This window comes from Podarcis filfolensis, assembly GCF_964270895.1.
Source record: "Podarcis filfolensis genome assembly, chromosome: 4".
NCBI classification, from domain to species: domain Eukaryota; kingdom Metazoa; phylum Chordata; class Lepidosauria; order Squamata; family Lacertidae; genus Podarcis; species Podarcis filfolensis.
The window spans coordinates 35515071-35537514 of NC_139607.1; positions in this window are offsets into that span (position 1 = coordinate 35515071).

Consider the following 22444-nt stretch of genomic DNA (forward strand, 5'->3'; position numbering starts at 1 on the left):
TAGTTAGTTGCGCTATTGAAACCTGATCCCAGGGGTGAGCTCCCATGTTTAAGTCTTGCCTTTTGCAAGGGCACATGCTACACATTCCGTCTCAAGCGCACCTTTGCACTCAAAGGGAATGTAAAAAATTGCTATCACAGAAGAATTTCTGCAGGACACAAAGGTTAACATCTCTAATCTCCCAACGTTCCACAGCAGGTTCTACCTCTGAGTTTAATTTAGCAACTTCTCTACCTGAAAATGAGATCAAGATAAGGGGAAATTCATATTTATCTCTGAGCAGGTACAGACAAGAAAATGTGCTACTTCTGTTATTGGATTCTGGATGCATAACATTTGCATGGAGAGAGAGAGAGAGCACCAACAATATATTCCTTGCAAATAATATATCTTCAGATTTGTAGTGGGGTTTTGGTAAGGCTAATTGCATGCTGATACAGGTTCCGAATACTTGTTTATTTTTATGAGAAAATGTGGAAGCTAAGGAAGGAGCAATTATTGGTGACTGTTCTTTGAGCCTCCTCTCACATGCTGTGATCCAGAGACGTCTGACTAGCGGAGATATGCTGAATTGTATATTGAATTGTATTCTTCTAATTTCCTATTCTTCCTCTGTATCTGATTACTCAGGGTCTCTCTCCACTTTTATCCTATTAGTAATTGTGAAATGATCTCATGCATAAAAGGAAATGAGCATTGTCACTGAGAGTGAAAGAGATTGTTTAACCAGTTTTTGTATTGTTACCTGGCCTGATAGTAATCATAGCTAAGGGTGGTGTGGTGGTGGTATACATCTTTTAAATAACGATATTAAAAACACCACTACAATTGTTTTAATTTGCGTGTCGAGGTCCCCAAGACACCCCCCCCCCAAAGAAAAACACAATTGACACTTATTTTTTGTTTAAGGTTTTAGGCATAATTTTGGCCACAACTTTATTCAAATTACAGCAATGTGAGTGGTTGCTTAGGCATTGGTAGCACTAACTGACCCCGCACGGGGACAGCTCTGACATTCGCACCCCCCGCGAAGTCAGCAAGGGTAAGTCACCTGGGGAGAGAGACGGGACTGGGAACCATGCCTCACTTCTTCCCAGAATGCTCCCAGGGGCTTGCGTGGCCCTAGCCCCTTGCCAGGGTGTTTCGGACAAAAGCATGGGGAGCCCCTGGGTTCCTTTAACGGAAAACCCTTGAAGCAGCAGTAGCAGCAGCATTTTGGAGGGGCAGGCACAGCCAAATCCATACCCCTCCACCAACTAATTCCAAGACCAATGCCTAACCGCAAACCTTGCAAGTTGTGATGATTTGCTACGCAGTAGGCAAAAAACCAAGTGGCACACACTAATCAGCCAAATGGATAAAATTCCTACCGGGCCCCTGCCCCAAAGCAGATGCCCCCGTGACAGGCATAGCAAGGTCAAGCAAACAGCCTAAAATTAGGGAAGGGAGGGCGAGTGATCCGTAGCACGCAGCGAAAAGAGGAAGTCCGTTGCTGTGTGCATTGTATTTAACAAATAGGGCTGTCAATCAACAAATGGCAACATCTAGATTTCCCCAGCCCCTGCTTAAAGGATGGCCAAACCATTTACCTAGCAACAGTGAGGTGTCTTGTCAGCCCCACCCGCAACCCATGCTCTCCATGAGGGAGAACACACTTAACTGAGAGAATATGCTTAACTTTCCCTTCAAAATCCATGGGTGGTTAGCATAATATAGAAGGGGATGTATGTGCAGTGCAAGCTCTGGGTTTTGTGTAATCCTTGGGCAAGATTCGCTCAGTGGGGCCACCCACCTCCTTGAGTCAACCTACCTCCTTGGCACAATCACCACTGCCCATTCACACACATGCACACACTGTGCTCTGTCCATGGCATAGCCCACCAAGGCCAATAGAGGTTCTTCCTCCTTCTCTTTGCTATTGTTACAGCTTGCACAGGGCAGATGAATATGCAGCAAGAACAAGGAAGAAGAGCAGGACCTCAGGACTCTGGAGATCAGCAGGAGCCTAGGTTTTAGCAGATACCAGCAACGCTGACCTGCTGACCTCTGACGGCAGCCTTGTGTGGATTGCAAGTAAAACAACACAGACATAGTTCTCATATTACCTCAGAATGTGAGGTAATTCATTTTCTCCATTCAAATTGATTCACCACAATAATCAAAACAAAATGATGAATAGTACACTGTACAAAAAAGATCAGATAGTTTGATAGTCCATTAATCTATTTAGATATCTAGCAAACAGTTCCCAATTCTGAAAACAATGCAGGTTTTTTCTTCTGGGGACAACTACTTTTGTTAGTTGAGCCACAGCCCATATATTTAGGTAATTGATAATTCCTGTATTTATTTGCCAGCTGTATTCAGGTAATGGCGAGAAGGTCTCTATTTTAAATCAAATACTGCAACATCATGTCAACAAAATTCATTGGTAAGATACAGCACATTATAGCTATGATCAGTGTTCACCTTTCCCCCCAGAGACTGTTTTCTGACCCAACCACGACCAATGGTAATAACTGGCATTTGGTGTTCCACTTCTCAATAGTAATAATAGTCATAGTAGTACAGTAGTAGTACCTGAGTTCATATCATTTCACCTCAACATTTTTGCTAAATGCCCTTTAAGCAAAATAAAATAGTTTATATATTTATCCAGTGGTGTTGCTCGGCTTATGTTAAGGCTTCCATCAGTGGAATGAGAGAGAGCATTTTTTTTATTATTCCTCTATCACCTGAAGGCCCTCCATCCCCTCCACTGAACTATACTACATCATGCTGTGGATGGGTGGGTCCTCTGAATCAGATTTAGAGATACATTAGCTACAGAGGGATGGGGAAATTGCTTCACTTCCATTGCCATTGATAGAAGCCTCACTGTCAGCTTAACAACACCACTGGATATAACCCAATGGATTTCCACCATGTTTGTAGCTATTGTACATAGTTAACTCAAGGACTGTGGTTTTGCGTAAGAGATTTCATTAAGCTTATGAAATCACCATGAGCCCATTTCAAGAAGTGGCTGTGTTTTAAGATATTGGTAGGGGACTGAAAAGATGCAACAAACGTGGATTTTATTTTATTTTTTCCATGCATGCATTTTCTTCTGAGGATAACATTTTGACAAATTCGACAAGCATTTAGAAATCACACCATGTAAAAGCATTAAGCTGTAGTTGCTTGTTGTGATTGCAATGACTGTCATTTGGCAACCAGTTTCTTCAGCTAGAAACTGTCAGACTGAAGGAGCGGTATGCTGCACAAAATGGCTCCTGTAGAAACTTGTGATTAAGTTCTTGGATCATTAAAATTCTGCGAACTGTTCCTTCTAAATCAGTTGTAATGAACACAAACACCACCTTTCAGAATCTCCAAGAAGAACTCTGACAGGTCATTTGGTGCAGTGCTATTTGATATTGGGCTTTGACGGGCTGTCTGAATGCTTAAAGATGGTGTTTGGCTGATGCTAGGCATTCAGTTCTTGGAAATAAGACACTGGGAAAAGGCCACCCATTACCTAGGAACGAGATGATTGAAGGGAATAATATGTAAAACTCTATGCAAGTAAAATCTGAAGTTAGTGATTATTTTGATGCTGGAACGGTATATCCTTGAAGGTCAGGCTTCTCTGTGTGTGTGTGTTTAGGCCTGCTATTTTCTAACTTCTAAAATCAACTAGAATTGGAGGAATTTTTTATTTTATTTTTACATTTCTACTCATGTTTTACTTTAAAGATAAAAGGATAAATGTTGACCAATAAAAGTTTATTTATGGATTTTACAATTAAATATGCTCCATATAATTGTCACTAAAATCCACTCAAAATATAATTTGGTGGTGTAGCACCCTGCTTGTGGTTAACGCTTAGCTGGAATGAAATATTCAATGCAGCAATAGAGAAATTAAAATAATAATTTATTTGTCAGACAAATAAATGTGAGGCACAGTGGTATAAGGTTACCAAGCTCTGGCCTAGCCTCCTGTCATTATGGCCAGCACTTATATTCCCTCAGCTCAGCCCCCTTGCTCCTCCTTTGGCTGCCTCTGTCCAATCAGCCTGGTTAAAATTCCTATTGGCTGTTTGCTAGAACCAATCATAAAAGATACACCCATTTCCTATTACCTTTTATGGGAGACAAAGAGCTATATTTCCTTCTATTTATAATTGGCCAACAGCCATTAACCTCTACAAGGCACCTTAATTACCAGATAACCTTTTGCCCTAGACTAGGCGCCTTAACTAACATTTCATCTTTTGCCCTATTGCCCTATTCACTCCAAAACAGATGGTGGCTAATTTTATCTGAACAGATCTTTTTGTTCACCTTCCCACACATTATCAATGAAAGATCTCCTTCTTTGGAGGTCATTAGGCAGAGGCTTGACAACCATATGTCAGGAGTGCTCCGATGGCGTCTCTCTGTCTGGCAGGGGTCCGGACCCAATGGCCCTCATGGTCTATTCCAACTTCTTCTATGATTCTATAATTTCTTACTTTCTAAATCCTTTGCATAATTACATTTAAGCCAATATTTCATACATAACATATATAGATTTTTAGAAGCAAAGATCTTGTCTTAAGTAAAAAAAAGGAACTTAGTAAAAGCTAAGTTCTATAAGTTTTCTAAATTCTCTGAAGCTTCAAAGCAGCTTCAGAGAGAGAGAGAGGCCTCTTCCCTAGCCAGCTGCTGTTTGTATTAGCTCTTGCCTTTTTAACCTTAGGAAGATGTGGCTCAAGTTTAATGGGAGGCAGAATAATTATTACTATTTTTGCAACCTTGATTGTATTCTATCATTTGTATGGTCAGTGTGACCTTTTGCTCCCAGCCTGTTTTATGACCGCAATAAACCAAAGGGGCCTCTGACAAAGACCTTGCCTGCGACAAAGACCTTGCCTGCTGGTTTCCCATCTCGAAAGAAACATGTGAATTTAAGCTCATTTTTAGAATACAGGAATCTGATCAAAATATAAGCCTTGATTAAAAATGCAGGCTATGATCAGATGCCTCATTCCCCCCTTTCAAGCTCAAGGACCTTCATCCCAAGTGTCCTTGATAGCTTGACCTTCATCATATTCCTGAGGTAAAGCTCTGTATAGGGCCATGATATGAGGTAGAGTTTCATTTGAAATCATCTTGCTAATTGTACTTCTAAAACATGAAATGATACATGGCACCATACACAAAACCATTACTACTACCGTCAAGAAAAACAAGCAAGACAATAGTATCCCTTTGAGTCCTGCGACATTTGGCAACCAGTTGGTGAGCCATCCCATATCCCACCCTTCCCATGTTTGTACTGGGACATGTGCTATATTCTCCATCTTTGTGGCCAACACACGGATTGCCTCACCATTATCAGAAATGTTAAAGCAACAGGCATTCCCTGTCAAGTTCAAGACTCCACATAGGCCTCCCTGCCTGGCAAGTACATAATCCATTCCCATTTTCAGCTGCAAAATGGCGGCTCTACTTTCATCCAACTGTTGTGCAATAAGTCTCAAACTCTGGGCCGTTGCATTGGTTACAAGTTCCACTACTGCTTGCAATCGAATTATTCTGTTTAGATTATAAATAGGATCTCGAGCCCCTTGTATGAGCTCATCAGGATTCCAGGAGGCAGGTTCATAATAGGCTATAATGCGCTCTGGTGGCCAATCATCAGTATCGCTCCAACTTTGGGTACTTCCTCCTGCTATATGAGAAATATCAGCGTTTCTTCGTGTACGCTTGGCTGAACTAGTGGGCATAATCCACATTGGTGGTAATACGCATCCCAGGAAACAAGTCCCACTCCATTTGGAAGGGAGTTTCTTGTATGCCCATTCTCCACATATCCACCACAACCATCGGGTCTGAGGTTTTTGGTACGTGGAGTGCATAAGGCGAAATATCAAAAGGGGCATAGAGCTCACAGTGCAGTATGTTAGATTGCCTTTTTCTGTCATAGTTATGTTCCACACCATTTTCCATGCATGAATAAAAGGAGGTGCACAGGGCAAGGTATTCCGAGTTCGATAGGTAGTACCGTTTGCCCAGGTTTGACTATTCTTAATATAATCCCAAGTATAGTGGCAATGAGAAGAGCCTATCATGGTAGAATCAGCTGCCTCTGATGATTTATGTACACAGAATTCCCCTTGTACAGGTATAACTCGTATTGGTTTAGTTGAGTTCCATCCGGGGAAATTCTGTACTTCTGTTTGGTGTGGCATTTTGCTTACCATACCAATGGCATTTAATGGTATTGGTAATAAGGGCATACCTCCCTCTGAATCATCTGGCCCAAGAGAGCAAACAAGGCAATTGGTCCTATTTGTAACATTGGCTACCATCTCAGCTAAGCTTACCCACATATTGTGGTTTTGACTGAATCCATATTTAGCAAATTTGCTCAAATTCAAGGACCCTTCCCCTTCCCAAGGGATCAGGATTAATAATAAAATCATGTTGATGTCTAGTATATGCATTCCTTCCACAAAAGATTACCTTATTGTGATAACAAAAAAATATTAGTCCCAATATAATTCCTCCAGTGACAGAAATGGGGAACCACCAAGACCAAAACATATATCCCAAGGATCCCCAATGAGTAATATCTCTGATAATTGTTCCACAGGGGGGGGCAGTCAATCAATTGTATAAGAGAATCTTCCCGTTCACAATCGCTGGTTCAGACGCTCCTCAAGCTTCAGGCGTGCGCAGGTCAGCCAGCTTCCAGGTTGTGGCTGCAGCAGGCCGGTCGTCTAATGTTGCCCGTGACCTAGCCCGTTCCCCGTAGGGCTAGATACAGGGGTTTTTGGAGAGAGTCAGTTTTAAAGGATTAGAGGGGTCACCTTTGCACGTCCAACTGCCTTCGGACTTCTTCAAACGGGAGTGATGAATCCAGGGGGTCACCTCAGCTACCTTCACCGCTGTTGGAGTAGAGAGCAAGACGGTGTAAGGTCCACGCCACTTAGGTGCAAGTGGATCGCGTTTCCACTCTTTCACCCATAGCTATCGCCAGCCTGGAACTGATGAATCGGCTCGGCAATGCTGCACGGCGTGCGCTCGAGGGCCCACCTGTTAAGAGAAACAAAAACACGGGAGAGAGATTGCACTTGTTCCTGTGTCACATAGTCTCCTATTTGTTTGAGGTCAGCTGGAATATCCTGAACAAAGGAGGGCGGCCTCCCATACAGGAGCTCAAAAGGTGACAACTTAAGTCTTTTTGTGGGTGCGCACCGAACACGAAACAGTGTTATGGGTAACACATCACTGCTGTGGCCAGCATCACCATATTTTCCTTATGACACTTCTTCTTCTCTTGTTTCTCAGCCTCATCCCTATTCCGATAAACTCGGCGTGCAATGGCCATAATTTGGCTCATCAGCATCCCTTCCCATCCTTCTGATTTCTGAATTTTCTTACGAATGTCAGAAGCGCACTGGGCCACAAATGTAGCAGTAATCATTCTGCTGTTTTCAAGGGCTTCAGGGTCAAAAGGAGTCCATATACGATAGGCTTCCTGCAGCCTCTCTAAAAAGTCTCCCGGACTCTCATTTGGTTTCTGTTCTACTTCTGAGACTTTAGACATATTAGTGGGCTTCTGGCATGCCCTGCGGATACCTTGCACAAGCGTCTGGCGGTAGGTGGTAAGCCTGGCCAGGTGAATTGCATTGTTTGGATCCCAATTAGGATCTTCCAAAGGAAAGTTATCCTGGAGATGATGGTCAATATTAAAAATATTTCCCACTCTGGCCTGCTCACGCAAATATATCTGTGCCTTTTCAATTATGTCTCTTCTTTCCTCAGTGGTGAACAGAGTATTCAGGAGTTGGCGGCAATCTGTCCAAGTAGGACTATGAGTATTTACTATTGAAGTCACCAAGTCCATCATAGCCTGAGGTTTTTCTGCGAAAGATGGGGTGTGTGTTTTCCAATTCATCAGATCCGTAGTTGTGAATGGAATGTACTGGAGGGTCGAAGTTCGAGGTGGCCGTGGTCCGGGTTGCCCGTTAACCAGCACAGGCTCCTCAAGTGCATCAAATACTCTTCTAAGAGGGGCTACTACGTGACCTTTCTCTTCGCTTTGCTCTAGGGGCCTCAAATCATAGGGGATGGTATCTGTCCCAAGGCGTTCTTTTAGCAGCTTTATACGCCTGGCTGTATTGCTTGCTGACCGATCAAGGTCTTCCTGTAACTTCTGTAATAGTTCTCTAGGATTTGGATGTACAGGGGTTTGGGGTGGGCAATTGGTTGTTCCACTAAAGGAGACTGTAGATGGAGTTCTACTGGGACTCACAGGTGGAATAACCACTTCTGCTTGGGCTTTATTATAGGACTCCAATGCCTCCTGAAGATATTTATCATAATCTATCAAGGAATCAAGTTCTGTGACTCCACCCCCATTATTCGTTCCACTTTCTTGCCTTGGGGTTACAACTGGTGGAGTATTTGGATTAGGCTCCCTTCGATGTGGAGCATAGGGTGGAGGTGGAAGCACCTCTTCCTCTGGTCCCTCAAAAATGGGTTTGAGTTTATTTGGCAAGATTCCTTTCCTAGCTTCGGCTTTTACAGCCAATAATTTGCATCGTTGGACTTTGCATTCCCTTATCCATGGAGGATTTTTATTTAATGTGCTCAGCCAAGAATCTATATATGAAAATTGTTCTGGGCACCCTCCCGTTTCTTTGGCGATGTTAGTCCAAAGTTTGCTTACTAAATTTATATCAAAAGTTCCCTGAGATGGCCATTCAGTATTTTGTTTCGGCCACTCTAATTCACATAACGTTCTCAAGTGCTCTGGCGTCATTTTGACTCCATATGCTCCTGAGAAGGCTTTCTTAAAATTATTTAACATACATTCAAGAGGTGTATTTTCCCCCTTTGAACCCCCAACTCCCATTGTATGGCCCTGTGAAGTATCCACTCAGTCACTCACACACTCGCTTCGTGGGGTTCCTTGCCCAGTGAAGTCGCCTTACTGGGAACCGAAGTACTACCCACTCCACACTCAGGTCAGCTACGATTGTACTTTCTCACACATACAATGCGCTGGATACTTCACCACACTCTACTTCCCAACCTTTCCCTTTTCCTCCACCAGACCACCGTCTGATGTACCCAACCACCTAGCGTACTCAGTTTCCCCCTTACTGAGACGCAGAAGTTTGATCAAGACTTCTCTTCCTCCCAATTAATTGGAGGGCCAAAACCCCTTTGTGCACTTACCCTTAGCGGATCCCTCTTTATTTCTCTGGTTCCCCCCGGTCCGTCGCCGTCGGTGAGCAGGGTATCAGACAGACGAGACTTCTGCGTTCCCCTGGAAAAATGTTCCAGTGCGCGCTGGGTAAGCAGTTAGTGGTCCTCCCTCTTGTACCCTGCCCAGTAAGGCGAAGGGGCTGCGTTCCAGCAGACCACTTATCCGAGTCACGGCACCATAAAATGTAGCACCCTGCTTGTGGTTAACGCTTAGCTGGAATGAAATATTCAACGCAGCAATAGAGAAATTAAAATAATAATTTATTTGTCAGACAAATAAATGTGAGGCACAGTGGTATAAGGTTACCAAGCTCTGGCCTGGCCTCCTGTCATTATGGCCAGCACTTATATTCCCTCAGCTCAGCCCCCTTGCTCCTCCTTTGGCTGCCTCTGTCCAATCAGCCTGGTTAAAATTCCTATTGGCTGTTTGCTAGAACCAATCATAAAAGATACACCCATTTCCTATTACCTTTTATGGGAGACAAAGAGCTATATTTCCTTCTATTTATAATTGGCCAACAGCCATTAACCTCTACAAGGCACCTTAATTACCAGATAACCTTTTGCCCTAGACTAGGCACCTTAACTAACATTTCATCTTTTGCCCTATTGCCCTATTCACTCCAAAACAGATGGTGGCTAATTTTATCTGAACAGATCTTTTTGTTCACCTTCCCACACATTATCAATGAAAGATCTCCTTCTTTGGAGGTCATTAGGCAGAGGCTTGACAACCATGTGTCAGGAGTGCTCCGATGGCGTCTCTCTGTCTGGCAGGGGTCCGGACCCAATGGCCCTCATGGTCTATTCCAACTTCTTCTATGATTCTATAATTTCTTACTTTCTAAATCCTTTGCATAATTACATTTAAGCCAATATTTCATACATAACATATATAGATTTTTAGAAGCAAAGATCTTGTCTTAAGTAAAAAAAAGGAACTTAGTAAAAGCTAAGTTCTATAAGTTTTCTAAATTCTCTGAAGCTTCAAAGCAGCTTCAGAGAGAGAGAGAGGCCTCTTCCCTAGCCAGCTGCTGTTTGTATTAGCTCTTGCCTTTTTAACCTTAGGAAGATGTGGCTCAAGTTTAATGGGAGGCAGAATAATTATTACTATTTTTGCAACCTTGATTGTATTCTATCATTTGTATGGTCAGTGTGACCTTTTGCTCCCAGCCTGTTTTATGACCGCAATAAACCAAAGGGGCCTCTGACAAAGACCTTGCCTGCGACAAAGACCTTGCCTGCTGGTTTCCCATCTCGAAAGAAACATGTGAATTTAAGCTCATTTTTAGAATACAGGAATCTGATCAAAATATAAGCCTTGATTAAAAATGCAGGCTATGATCAGATGCCTCAGTGGTACTCACAGTGAACTTACACAGAGGGATAATAGTACTATACCTTAATAGTGTAGGTTGTGAAATTTTTGTAGGAACCAAAGAATGTTCAACTACAAGCTAAGTTTCTCAATGGATTCTTACCTACCAACATAGCTGTACCAATTCATTTTAAGATTTCTCTCTCATTAAAGCCCGGCTTGGGATGTTTATACTATAGATTCAACACTATGGCTGCACTTTGGATAGCAGCAAAATCACTTGTCTTTTCATTTTGCAAGTTATATAATAATTAATACAGGGCCATGATCACACCAAACTTTCTCAGTGCAACATTTGTATTTTTGAATGGCTTATCTCATCTACAATTATTTTCTATTGGATTACAGGTGATTAGCTTTTATTATTGCTGTAATCAAGTACTCAAATGACAATTTTTTTAAATCAAATGTCTGTTTGCCAGACTAATCACATAAACCACATTTCAAATTTTGGAGAAATTGTTCAGCTGTCTTCAAAGGTATCGTACACCTTCAAATGCAAATATCTCTCTGTTGTTTAATTTCACAAACACACATGTCCTGTTGTCATCCCTTCCTAGTCTTCTTTTAAGCCTCACAAAACATTTTTTATTAAAAAAAACAACAACACAGTGCAGCTACATTCGCAAAGCAATTTGAATACCAAATATCCCCACAAAATATCTATTCAACCATGGTTAAGTGTGTACTTAAGGAAACACATCACGGAACAGTTTAGTTCTTCTGTCTGAGCACCCATCTTAAGTTTGCAAGGAGAATACATACTAAAAGCATTTCCTCTATCCCCGCTCCCCCTGCCCAAGATACACTCCCAAGCACTATGCAGGGTTTTTGTTCTTCAGTCCTTTATCAACTACAATAGCTGAAATATTTGCCAGATAGCTTTATACTCCCTGCAGTAACTTATGCATGAATAGACAGCATTTCATTGTAGTCCCTTGAAAAACTGTGGATCGTTACAAGATACTTCCTGTACATCCCAATTTAGCAAGCTTCTCTGGCAGGTGTTCCTTAGTTTTTTGGGGGGAATATGCAGCAGCACAAGTGGGAAATGGCAATCTCATTGTGCAAGGGATCCATTTTCTGAAGCAATGCACAACAAGAAAGAGTGTTTGATGGACAGACACCACACACATTCAATTTTGTTTTCATGTCCCTTTGATGCTCTTGCAGTGCTCATATCAACCTCTTCAATTTTTCACAAATTGCACTGAGCATTGCCATGATTACTTTTTAACCATGGAGGGAGGTGTGCATCACGTGGGAGACTCGAAGGACATTGACAAAGCCATAAATCTCCCCATGGAAAGGTCTTTTTGATGCAATTTTTGCTGCAATTATCTGCTGCACATAGAATTGTTTTAATTTTATCAATTTACTGTGCAATCCTGAGAGCTGTGGGTGGAGGGTTGGGTGCAGTTCAGCCACTTTATCCAAAGCCCTGAAATGCTGCAATAAAGTTGACTAAGCATATAAAGCAGTGTTTGTAGCTGCTGTCGTTAGCATTTATATACCACTTATATTTCAAGAAGAAAATAACAAGGTGGTTAACAAATAAACAAAAAGTCAACAACAAAATACTAAGCATCAAATGCATGATAAAAACACTACCCATATTTAAAATACAATGTAAAACTGCATCAAAGTATTAAAGCATGCATAATTAACATATCAAACAAATAGATCTGTAGAAAAAGCATGTCAGTTAAAGCAGCAATCACAACAGGAGGTCCAAGTCCAGAAATCAGGAAAATGCTGGGCCAAACAGGTGTGTTTTCAAGAGCCAGTAGCATGCCAATACTGATGGGTCTTTTGTATTTCGACAGGGAGAACATTTCACAGCACAGGTGCCAGCAATGAAGAAGCCCACCTCCAATAATCATCAGGCCATGGCAAAACTAACCAGATTCTTTTTGTTGATCTTAATGCCTTTACCAAGCAATGGAGAGGAAGGTTACCAGGTCCAGAGTTGTCTTGGGCTTTGTATATAGCTAATGAGTTCATAAAACTGGTCCACATCTTAGCACTGGTATGATGCCACCCTGATGAGAGCACTACTCAGGATCTGGGCCATAGCATTCTGCACCAGCTGCAGCCTCCAGACTAGCCATAATGAAAGCCTTACATAAAGCCAGGACTTTTTAGGGAGAACTCACCAGAAATCAGTTCCGGCATATCTCAGGTGGGTGCCATTGCCATTCCACAAGAAAGAGAGAGGCATTCATGGTGAGTTCTGGAACCTCTTTTTCTAGAAAAATAGGACTGCGTAGAGCCCATTACAATAGTCTAAATGTGAAGTTATGGATACATGTGTCATAGCAGCCAAATTATCTTTATCTAAGAAAGGACATAGATAATGCAGCAGTTTAAACGAGTGAGTAAGCACTCTTTGCCATAGGGGGAAAGGTAAGTTCCATACCTAACACACCTTCCACGAAGACTAGAGTTAATTGCATCACCAGTAGAAAGGAGCTTAATCAAAAAATTTATGTCACAGATACCTCAGATACTCTTTAACTGCGTAATCCTATACATGTATTCTCACACATTGAGTTATCTAATGAGGATGACTAATTCACAGCCCATATATATATATGTATCCTCTCACAAAGAGGTTTTTGTGGCCCCAAAGACTCCCAAAATTTGTCATAGGGAGCACAATTTCATTTCATTTATTAATTTTTTTATGGCTGCTCTTATAGGGACCCCACTATGATGCCATGAAGTAAAAAGTTCTTTTGTGGCTGCCAAAAGCTTGCCCCCCCCTTCCAGGCTTCATCTATAACTGCCCTGCTGTGGTACTGTGGTGTCCAATATTTTGTGCTCTTCCCAGAAAAACTCTGCCCTTTTTCTTCAAAGAAAGATGGATTTGTTTTTAAAATATGCTTCTTCTTTTTAAACAGTTTACACTCACTTTTACAATTCAGGTATGTGAACTCTGACTTGCAGCCCCCTGATGGTTAATTATGGATCAATGTATCCCTTCCATCAGAAAAGGTTACCCACTCCAGATTCCAGTCCAAATTGTATTCTGCATTCAAGTCTCAATCTTAAAAATAAGCAAACAAATATAAACAATAAATTTACTTCTGAGACTTACAAAGAATCTGCCTTTGTTGCCTTCAGCGTTAACATGCCATTATGCTGTAAATAACATTTGCTTTGGTGGTAAATTGCCTCCGCAGTGCATATTGTTAATAACCCCATAGAATGTATACGGTTCTAGGAATAGGTACTTTTCCGCTGAAAAAGAGATCAGAGATGGCAGAGTAATAGCGCAGCACTGAAAAAGTCAAGAAGAAACCACTCCTGTAAATCTCAGGGAAAAGCTATTTAGTGTTTGGCTTTTTCCTGAGCATTGGCCCACAATCGCCTGATGTGGCCCATAAGAAGCTGGTAATAGACATCAGCTACTGGGTCAGAAGCCAAGGTGTGCTAGCATCCCAGTTTTGCAAGGATTGGCTTGAGCCGCAATGTTCTCCCCGGTAAATTGGCATGTTCTGGGACCCACGGAATGTTTACTGATATTTCTCTGGATTACATTTTAGAACCGCTGAAAATACCATATGTCTCTTTTAAAGGGAATACCAAGCTGTTCAAATGCAACCAGCGGTGTGAGATGCTCCGTTAAAAACTAATGCCAGATTGTCATAGTTTAATGTTTAAATTCTACAGAAAATTAATCAATTGGCAAGAATTAAGGTTGCTGTTGTTTGCCAAGCATATATTAGAGGAGATGATACATCTTTTTTCACTGGCAAATCATACTTGCTATGAATCCTAACTGATTTTAGAATGGCGAGGTGAATGCTAAATGAAATTGGAAGTCAGATTCAGAGGAAGGCTGGTTCTGCAATTGCCATCTGTCTTCAGTGGGCTCCATAGATGCACATTTGTGGCCTCTATTACAGAAGAAAGGCACATATGTTGACCAGACCAACTACCAGAATAGATCTTTGTTTGTGACGGCGGAAAACATACAGTATATCCTTACAGTGTACACATAATATGATACACACTATTTACACAAACATAAAAATCAGAGTTGCTTTTGAATTATGGTGCTGGAGGAGACTCTTGAGAGTCCCATGGACTGCAAGAAGATCAAACCTATCCATTCTGAAGGAAATCAGCCCTGAGTGCTCACTGGAAGGACAGATCGTGAAGCTGAGGCTCCAATACTTTGGCCACCTCATCAGAAGAGAAGACTCCCTGGAAAAGACCCTGATGTTGGGAAAGATGGAGGGCACAAGGAGAAGGGGACGACAGAGGACGAGATGGTTGGATAGTGTTCTCGAAGCTACCAGCATGAGTCTGACCAAACTGCGGGAGGCAGTGGAAGACAGGAGTGCCTGGCGTGCTCTGGTCCATGGGGTCACGAAGAGTCAGACACGAATAAACGACTAAACAACAACAACAACAACAAAAATCAGAGTAGAAGTTCTTGACAGTGTTTCTCACTTCATCTTACAATAAGGTAAAGGTAAAGGTACCCCTGCCCGTACGGGCCAGTCTTGCCAAACTCTAGGGTTGTGCGCTCATCTCACTCTATAGGCCAGGAGCCAGCGCTGTCCGCAGACACTTCCGGGTCACGTGGCCAGCGTGACAAGCTGCATCTGGCGAGCCAGCGCAGCACACGGAACGCCGTTTACCTTCCTGCTGGTAAGCGGTCCCTATTTATCTACTTGCACTTAAGAGTGCTTTCGAACTGCTAGGTTGGCAGGCGCTGGGACCGAACGACGGGAGTGCACCCCACCGCGGGGATTCAAACCGCCGACCATGCGATCGGCAAGTCCTAGGCGCTGAGGTTTTACCCACAGCGCCACCCGCATCACCTATCTTACAATAAGGCAGGTTTCAAATTCCTAAGAGGTTCCTCGTAACTGCTCAGAAGCTATTCTTAAACTTTTAAGAGAGTTTTTGAATGGACTGCCATCATCCCCCTATTTTGGTCAGAAAATTCAAAGTGTTTCCTGCGAATGATTCAGAGGCATTGGAAAAGACATTGAGTGAAGGAGTGTCACCAAAGTTTGCCACCACATCGTATTCTTGGGTCATATAAATCTTTCTTACATTGTATTCTAGGAGATCATATAATAGTTCACAAACTTTGGAGTCATGTGCATATTATTTGTGTTCAGAATTATGCTTACAGTCACTTGTTGCTATGTTGGATCTGCAGAAAGATGATCATCCTCTATTCTTTTTCTTCCCCCCCCCTTTTTTGTAAGCCACTTTTAGGTTTTTTTGTACAATCAAGCAGTGTTTACATTTTATGAAAGAAAAATAAATATTGATAGTCAACCATTTATTTAAATAGAAAGAGTAGAGTTGTGAACTGGTTCTGCTCTGTTGCAATTTCTTGAGCCATGTATATAGGGGAAGGCCATGGTTCAGTGGTAGAGCAGGTGCTTTGCTTGCAACAGATACCTGGTTCAATGCCTAGTATGGAACTTTCTGAATTTTTCGTGTTGCTGACACACTTTTTAGACATGCATCATTTCGCAACACAGTAATTCGGTTTCACTAGCAAGCCGAAGGTTAAACTAACCCCTTTCCAGCCCCAGGAGGAGTGTAGGGAGCATTTGTGCGACACACCTACGCACTGTAGCCGACGCACTAATGCAGTCATCCCCAAACTCGGCCCTCCAGATGTTTTGGGACTACAATTCCCATCATCCCTGACCACTGGTCCTGTTAGCTAGGGATGATGGGAGTTGTAGTCCCAAAACATCTGGAGGGCCGAGTTTGGGGATGCCTGCACTAACATGTCATGACACACAGTTTGGAAAGCTTTGCCCTAGTATGTCCAACTCTGAAATCTCTGTCTGAACCCCTGAGACCTTGCCTCTCAGTGTAGACAATATTGAGTTTAATAGTCTGGTTCAGTATATTGCAGTCGTTTGTCCATATGTATTCTGTGTATTTTTTTAAAAAAACATATTCTTTTTTGAAAGATGTGTGTGTGTGTGTAAGAAATAACATTCATATACAATAAAAAACAGAATTTACAAACATTACAAGATTGTTTTTGTAGTTCACCCACATTTAACCTAATGCACTGTTTAAAAAATTGAATTTCATTTTTTTTGTGTGTGTGTCCATGGCAAGTCTACAGCTATAGGTGATTTGTTCCCGTGTTGTGAGTTTGTACTTATCTTCTATCCATTCATTGAAGGGAGATGCATTTTTATTTTTTCCAGTTTATTTATTTATTTATTGAATTTATATACCGCCCCAAACCCGGAGGTTCATCAATACCTGTCTTTTTGCCCTAGTAAGGATGTGGAGAATCCCTTCATATTGTCACTTTGTTAAGTTCCAGGTACTAGGTATCTGATTCAGAAGGATATTTTCTTCAGCAAGTTTAAGATTATTCCGTACGGTTGGGTTGATCACCACTATTATCCTCTACCAAAAATTTACCAGTATAGGACATTGTAAAAACATACGTTTTAAAGAAGTGTCCCTGTTACAACTAGATATCTTAGATAGCCCTTTCATAAATAAGTGTACTGTATCCTGTGTATGGGTAACATTGGATATCACCTTTTATGCTGAAATGATTTCTCTTCAGTTAAAATGTATGATGTCGTTTTGTTTGCCGTTGTTGGACTCCAGATCTTTAGTGCTGCAATGCCTTCTATAATGTATGTTATGTGCTATTACACAGTAAAAGAAAGAAAAATGAAGTGTTGTGCCAACACATGGCATAGTTATCTCACTGCTGTGTCCTGAGCAAGGACAATGAATGAAGAAACATGGGAGTGCCGTCTCCAGTTACACAGGTATGACCTTATGTCAGTTGATCCCTCATGAAGTCATTGCTGAATTGCAGGCATGGATAACAAATTAGAAAATATTTTCTTTTTTCTAATATTTTTATTGGGTTTTCTGCAAATGTAGCAAACATCACAAATAAACAACAACAAACAAACAAAAACAAAAAAGAGGGGGGAATTGCATCAAAACAGTAACATATCCATAAAATGAGATTATCCTAATCCCGTGACTTCCCTCTTCCCCCTCCCTTGGTTCCTTAAAGTTCTTTTTTTAAAAAAAACTGCATATCATTTCTACTCCAAATTTCTATTTTAACCACAAATTTCCTGTACCATCTCTAAAATTACAAGTGTTTCTAAAATCCTGCCAATGTATTAAGAAGTTTACAATATTTTTGTAAACATATAATAAACATTTCCCATTCTTTTTTAAATTTCTGATCATCTTGGTTTCTGAGGTTTCCAGTTAATTTCGCCATTTCAGCATAGTCCATGAACTTGGTTTTCCAATCCTCTTTGGTCGGGACTGCTTCCTCTATCCATCTTTGGGGTAGCAATATCCGAACAGCTGTCGTAGCATACATAAACAATTTATTCTGGTTCTTTTGGAACCTCCGCTCAGACATACTGGGGGTGGGGGGGTGGGGGTGGGGAGCTGAAAACAATTTTTCACACTCATGAAAAATGAACATGAAAATGAGTGAGTAGTTTCAGCTCCGACCTAATTCTAAACCAACGGGAGATTTTATAAAAAGTAACTGCTCTAAATTCGACAAAAGTCTCAAAAACCTTTCAAAGTTCAGTGTTAAACTGTCTTCCTTGTATTGCAGAGGACAGCTGCTTCCACTTCAAGACGTCACATAGCTAACGCAGTTGCTGCAATGGTTTTTTTCTTCTTCTTCAAGTGCTTCATCTTTCTTTGAGAATAGGTTTTCAGCACAATAGTGCATCTATTGAGAACTATTTGATTAGAGGCTCTCAGCGGTAGGTTTTGTCCTTGGAATAAGAAAGTCAAGTAGAACACTGAGGATGTGGAAGCATATCACTTTCAAATGATACTCAGGCAAGGCCAAAGAAAAGAATGTGGGAAATGTTCCGATTCTTAGTAGAATAGAACTTTCATGTCAGCTTGCACACAAAATGTCATCTTTCCCATGTACTCAGTCTGGCTCAATCTTTACCTCCCCCCCCCACATATTTTTTTTTTATTCCAAACCAAATTACTTTAATTTATTGCAATAGTACCTCGGGTTAAGAACTTTGCTTCAGGATGAGAACAAAAATCGTGCTCCTGCGGCGCGGCAGCAGCAGCAGCAGGCCCCATTAGCTAAAGTGGTGCTTCAGGTTAAGAACAGTTTCAGGTTAAGAACGGACCTCCGGAATGAATTAAGTACGTAACCAGAGGTACCACTGTACTACTACTACTACTACTACCACCACCACCACTACTACTATTAGGGAGTAGATAAACAGATTAGTTGAACATAACTTGAAACACACACAAACTTGATGATGATCTCATAGAGAAAATAATGGGTTATGTGGCCCTCCTCAAATTGATAGTTCCATGAGCATGGTCAATGGTTAGGTATGTTGGAGTTGAAGTCCAACCAGCTCCCTACCCCAGGTTTAGGTCTTCATAACTTAGGCACCTTGGGGTTATATTTGGCTGACAAATATACAATCGTTATCGCCTGTGCCAATCTTCTCCAATGTGTTTAGCTCCTCCATTCCATACCCCCAGCTCCCAAAGTCATCATGCCTTCTGGTGGCCCTTTCTCTCTAGCTTAGAATAAATGATTGGGCTTACCGTATTTAGGGACACACAACTTAACCTCACTTCAGCAATATCAGTAGATTTAAAGCAACAGTGTGGGATGGGAGGACTGTTTGGTTTAGGACTCTAACTGTTAAGATATGCAAACCTGTTTGTATCATAATGTAGTGTAATTAAACAACAACAACAACTAAAGGGCAATGCCAATCAGGGAAGGAAACAATTATTGAAAATTGGTTTTTAAATCCCCTGCAGGCATTTTGACTGACTGCATTCTCCCTCAGGGGAAACTCACTTTCAAGGGATCCAAGGACGTAATATTTTTGACAGGGTAATTTGAGACTTCTTTCTGTTAATAATTTGGCTTGATATAAAATAATGTGGCTTGATATAAAAGAAGAAAAATGCATTAGAATAATCAACTTTTGATATCAAATGTCAGTTTTCAATCATAATTTCCTCGTTTCCATTACACACATGAACACAAATTAAAATATATATAAATATGAGTGGTTGCACCCCTGGTTCCTTCCATTTCAACCCTGCCTACCCACCAACACGCGGGTGGCGCTGTGGGTAAAACCTCAGCGCCTAGGACTTGCCGATCGTATGGTCGGCGGTTCGAATCCCTGTGGCGGGGTGAGCTCCCGTCTTTCGGTCCCAGCTCCTGCCCACCTAGCAGTTCGAAAGCGCCCTTAAGTGCAAGTAGATAAATAGGTACTGCTTTATAGTGGGAAGGTAAACAGCGTTTCCGTGTGCTGTGCTGGTGCTGGCTCGCCAAAGCAGCTTCATCACGCTGGCCACGTGACCCGGCGCTGGCCCCCGGCCTCTTAAGTGAGATGGGCGCACAACCCTAGAGTCGGACACGACTGGCCCGTACAGGCAGGGGTACCTTTACCTTACCTTTACCCACCAACAATCCCTTTCTCCATCCCTTTACACTTCAACAAACCTCCTCCCCATCACTTTACACCTCAGCAATCCCCACCATCGCTTTACATTCCAATGCTCACTTACCATACTGCCATGGCTGGCCTGGACTATTCACCTGAGCCAGCCACCTGGGTGGAATTCACATACATATAAAAACTGTTCTGAAAGTGCTTTTTTAAGAGAGAGAGAGAGAGAGAGAGAGAGAGAGAGAGAGAGAGAGAGAGAGAGAGAGTCTTTAAAAATACATTGAATTTTCCATAAGGTTCACCATGACCATCTAGTGTCACATTGTGTATTGCACTTAAAACGTTTTATTTGCTGCTGTAAATTTGCCTGCTCACCTGTCCACATTTACTTACTCCAAATCCCTCCTCTTTAAATCTTGCAAGTTCACACATACACATGTATGGAACTTGTTCCTGCTCTCATGTTTTAACTTCCTGATTTATTTTGAATCTGATTTAACTGGTATCAAATCTTCTTAACTAACCTTCACACATAGCATAAGAACAGCCTTCTGGATCAGGCCAATGGCCCACATAGCCCAAATTATTGCCTCAGACTACAGAGCAGAGCTAGTAGTCACTGATAAGACTTGCCATGAATTTGCCCAGTCCTTGCCATGAATTTGCCCAGTCCTCTTTCAAAGCCATCCAAATTGGTAGTCATAACTTCCTCATGCTGTGTGAATAAGTACTTTCTCTTTCTGGAATCTTCCAACATTCAGCTAGAAAGACCCCAGGAGCAACCTTTCCTCACAGGGGAGTTGCTCCACTGACTTAATCATTTTGGTTGCTGTTTTCTATATCATTTCCAACTCTGCATTATCCTTTTTGAGGTGAGGCATCCAGAATTGTATACAGTACTCCAAATGCAGTTGCCCCCAGAGACACCAGCTTCTCCAGAGGATTGGGTGGTCCCAATGTGACGTTGTGCAACACCCTGACACCATGCCTGCAATGTCCTAGGAATATTGAGGGTACCTGGTCCCCTCCCCCAAAAATATTTGGTTTGGGGGGCAAAACTGCCTCAGCCCCCAGGGGTCAGTGCCTTTGGTCGCACCATTGATTTGTATAATGGCACTATGGTGTGAGCAGTTTTATATTCAGTTCTTTTCCTAATGATCACTAACAGAGAGAGCCAGTGTGGTGTAGTGGTTAAGAGCGGTAGATTCGTGATCTGGGGAACCGGGTTCGCGTCTCCGCTCCTCCACATGCAGCTGCTGGGTGACCTTGGGCTAGTCACATTTCTCTGAAGTCTCTCAGCCCCACTCACCTCACAGAGTGTTTGTTGTGGGGGAGGAAGGGAAAGGAGAATGTGAGCCGCTTTGAGACTCCTTCAGGTAGTGATAAAGTGGGATATCAAATCCAAAAATCCAAAACATGGAATCCACCTTTCCCCCCACAGCTGCTGAACGCTGGGTCAGCATCTTCATCAAGCTGTCCACTATGGCCTCAAGATCTTATTCCTGGTCAGAAACTGGCAGTTGAGACCCCAGGAGGTCAGATGTGAAATTAAGACTTTTTTGTGCTGACATATATCACCCTACGTTTCCTTACATTGAATTGCATTTGACCAGTCACACCTTTTGGCTCTTTGGCAATTTAATGACAGATCACCTGTAATGATGAACTACATACCTCAAACAAAAACAAGTATTGATAGCCTCTTTAGGATATTGCAAAGAGAAAATATATTCATTTCATTTATATAACTTTTATTTATTGCACTGATGAATATTTAACACACTGGCATGATTATTTACCATGGCATAAAGTATCTGACAACAGTATTCACATTACCAGACATTAAAGGAACATTTCCATCTTTCCTACTTTATTATGCACAAGTCACTGAGCATTTCCATGTAGGGCTATCAAATTAAATAGAGAACAGTGCTTCTGTTCCTTTCTTGTTGCATAGGGAATTACAGCAGTTACGGCCTTCCATGTAAAGGTGAGAAGCTGCATCTCCTGACGCTGTCTCTTCCACATACCTCCAAAGAGAACAGAAGCTCCATCCTTTATGTGTGACAGAACACCAATTTGACTGATAAATTGCTTAGAAGATCATAAAGCTATTTTCCTTAATACCAAATAAAGGAGCTCTGATTCACAAAACAGAGATGATATCAACTGGATATGTTGAAGATTAAAGGCTTAGTTAAGAATTAAGATTGATGCAGTTTTAAAAAATGGCAAAGAGAGTCTGGGCTTCTGTAGCTACGCCATATCAGATTATTTGTCTATCCAGCCCAATGTTGTCTGTTCACTGTGACCACACTGGGAAGTAAAGTGGCAAGACACAAAGATAACTGGGGCATAT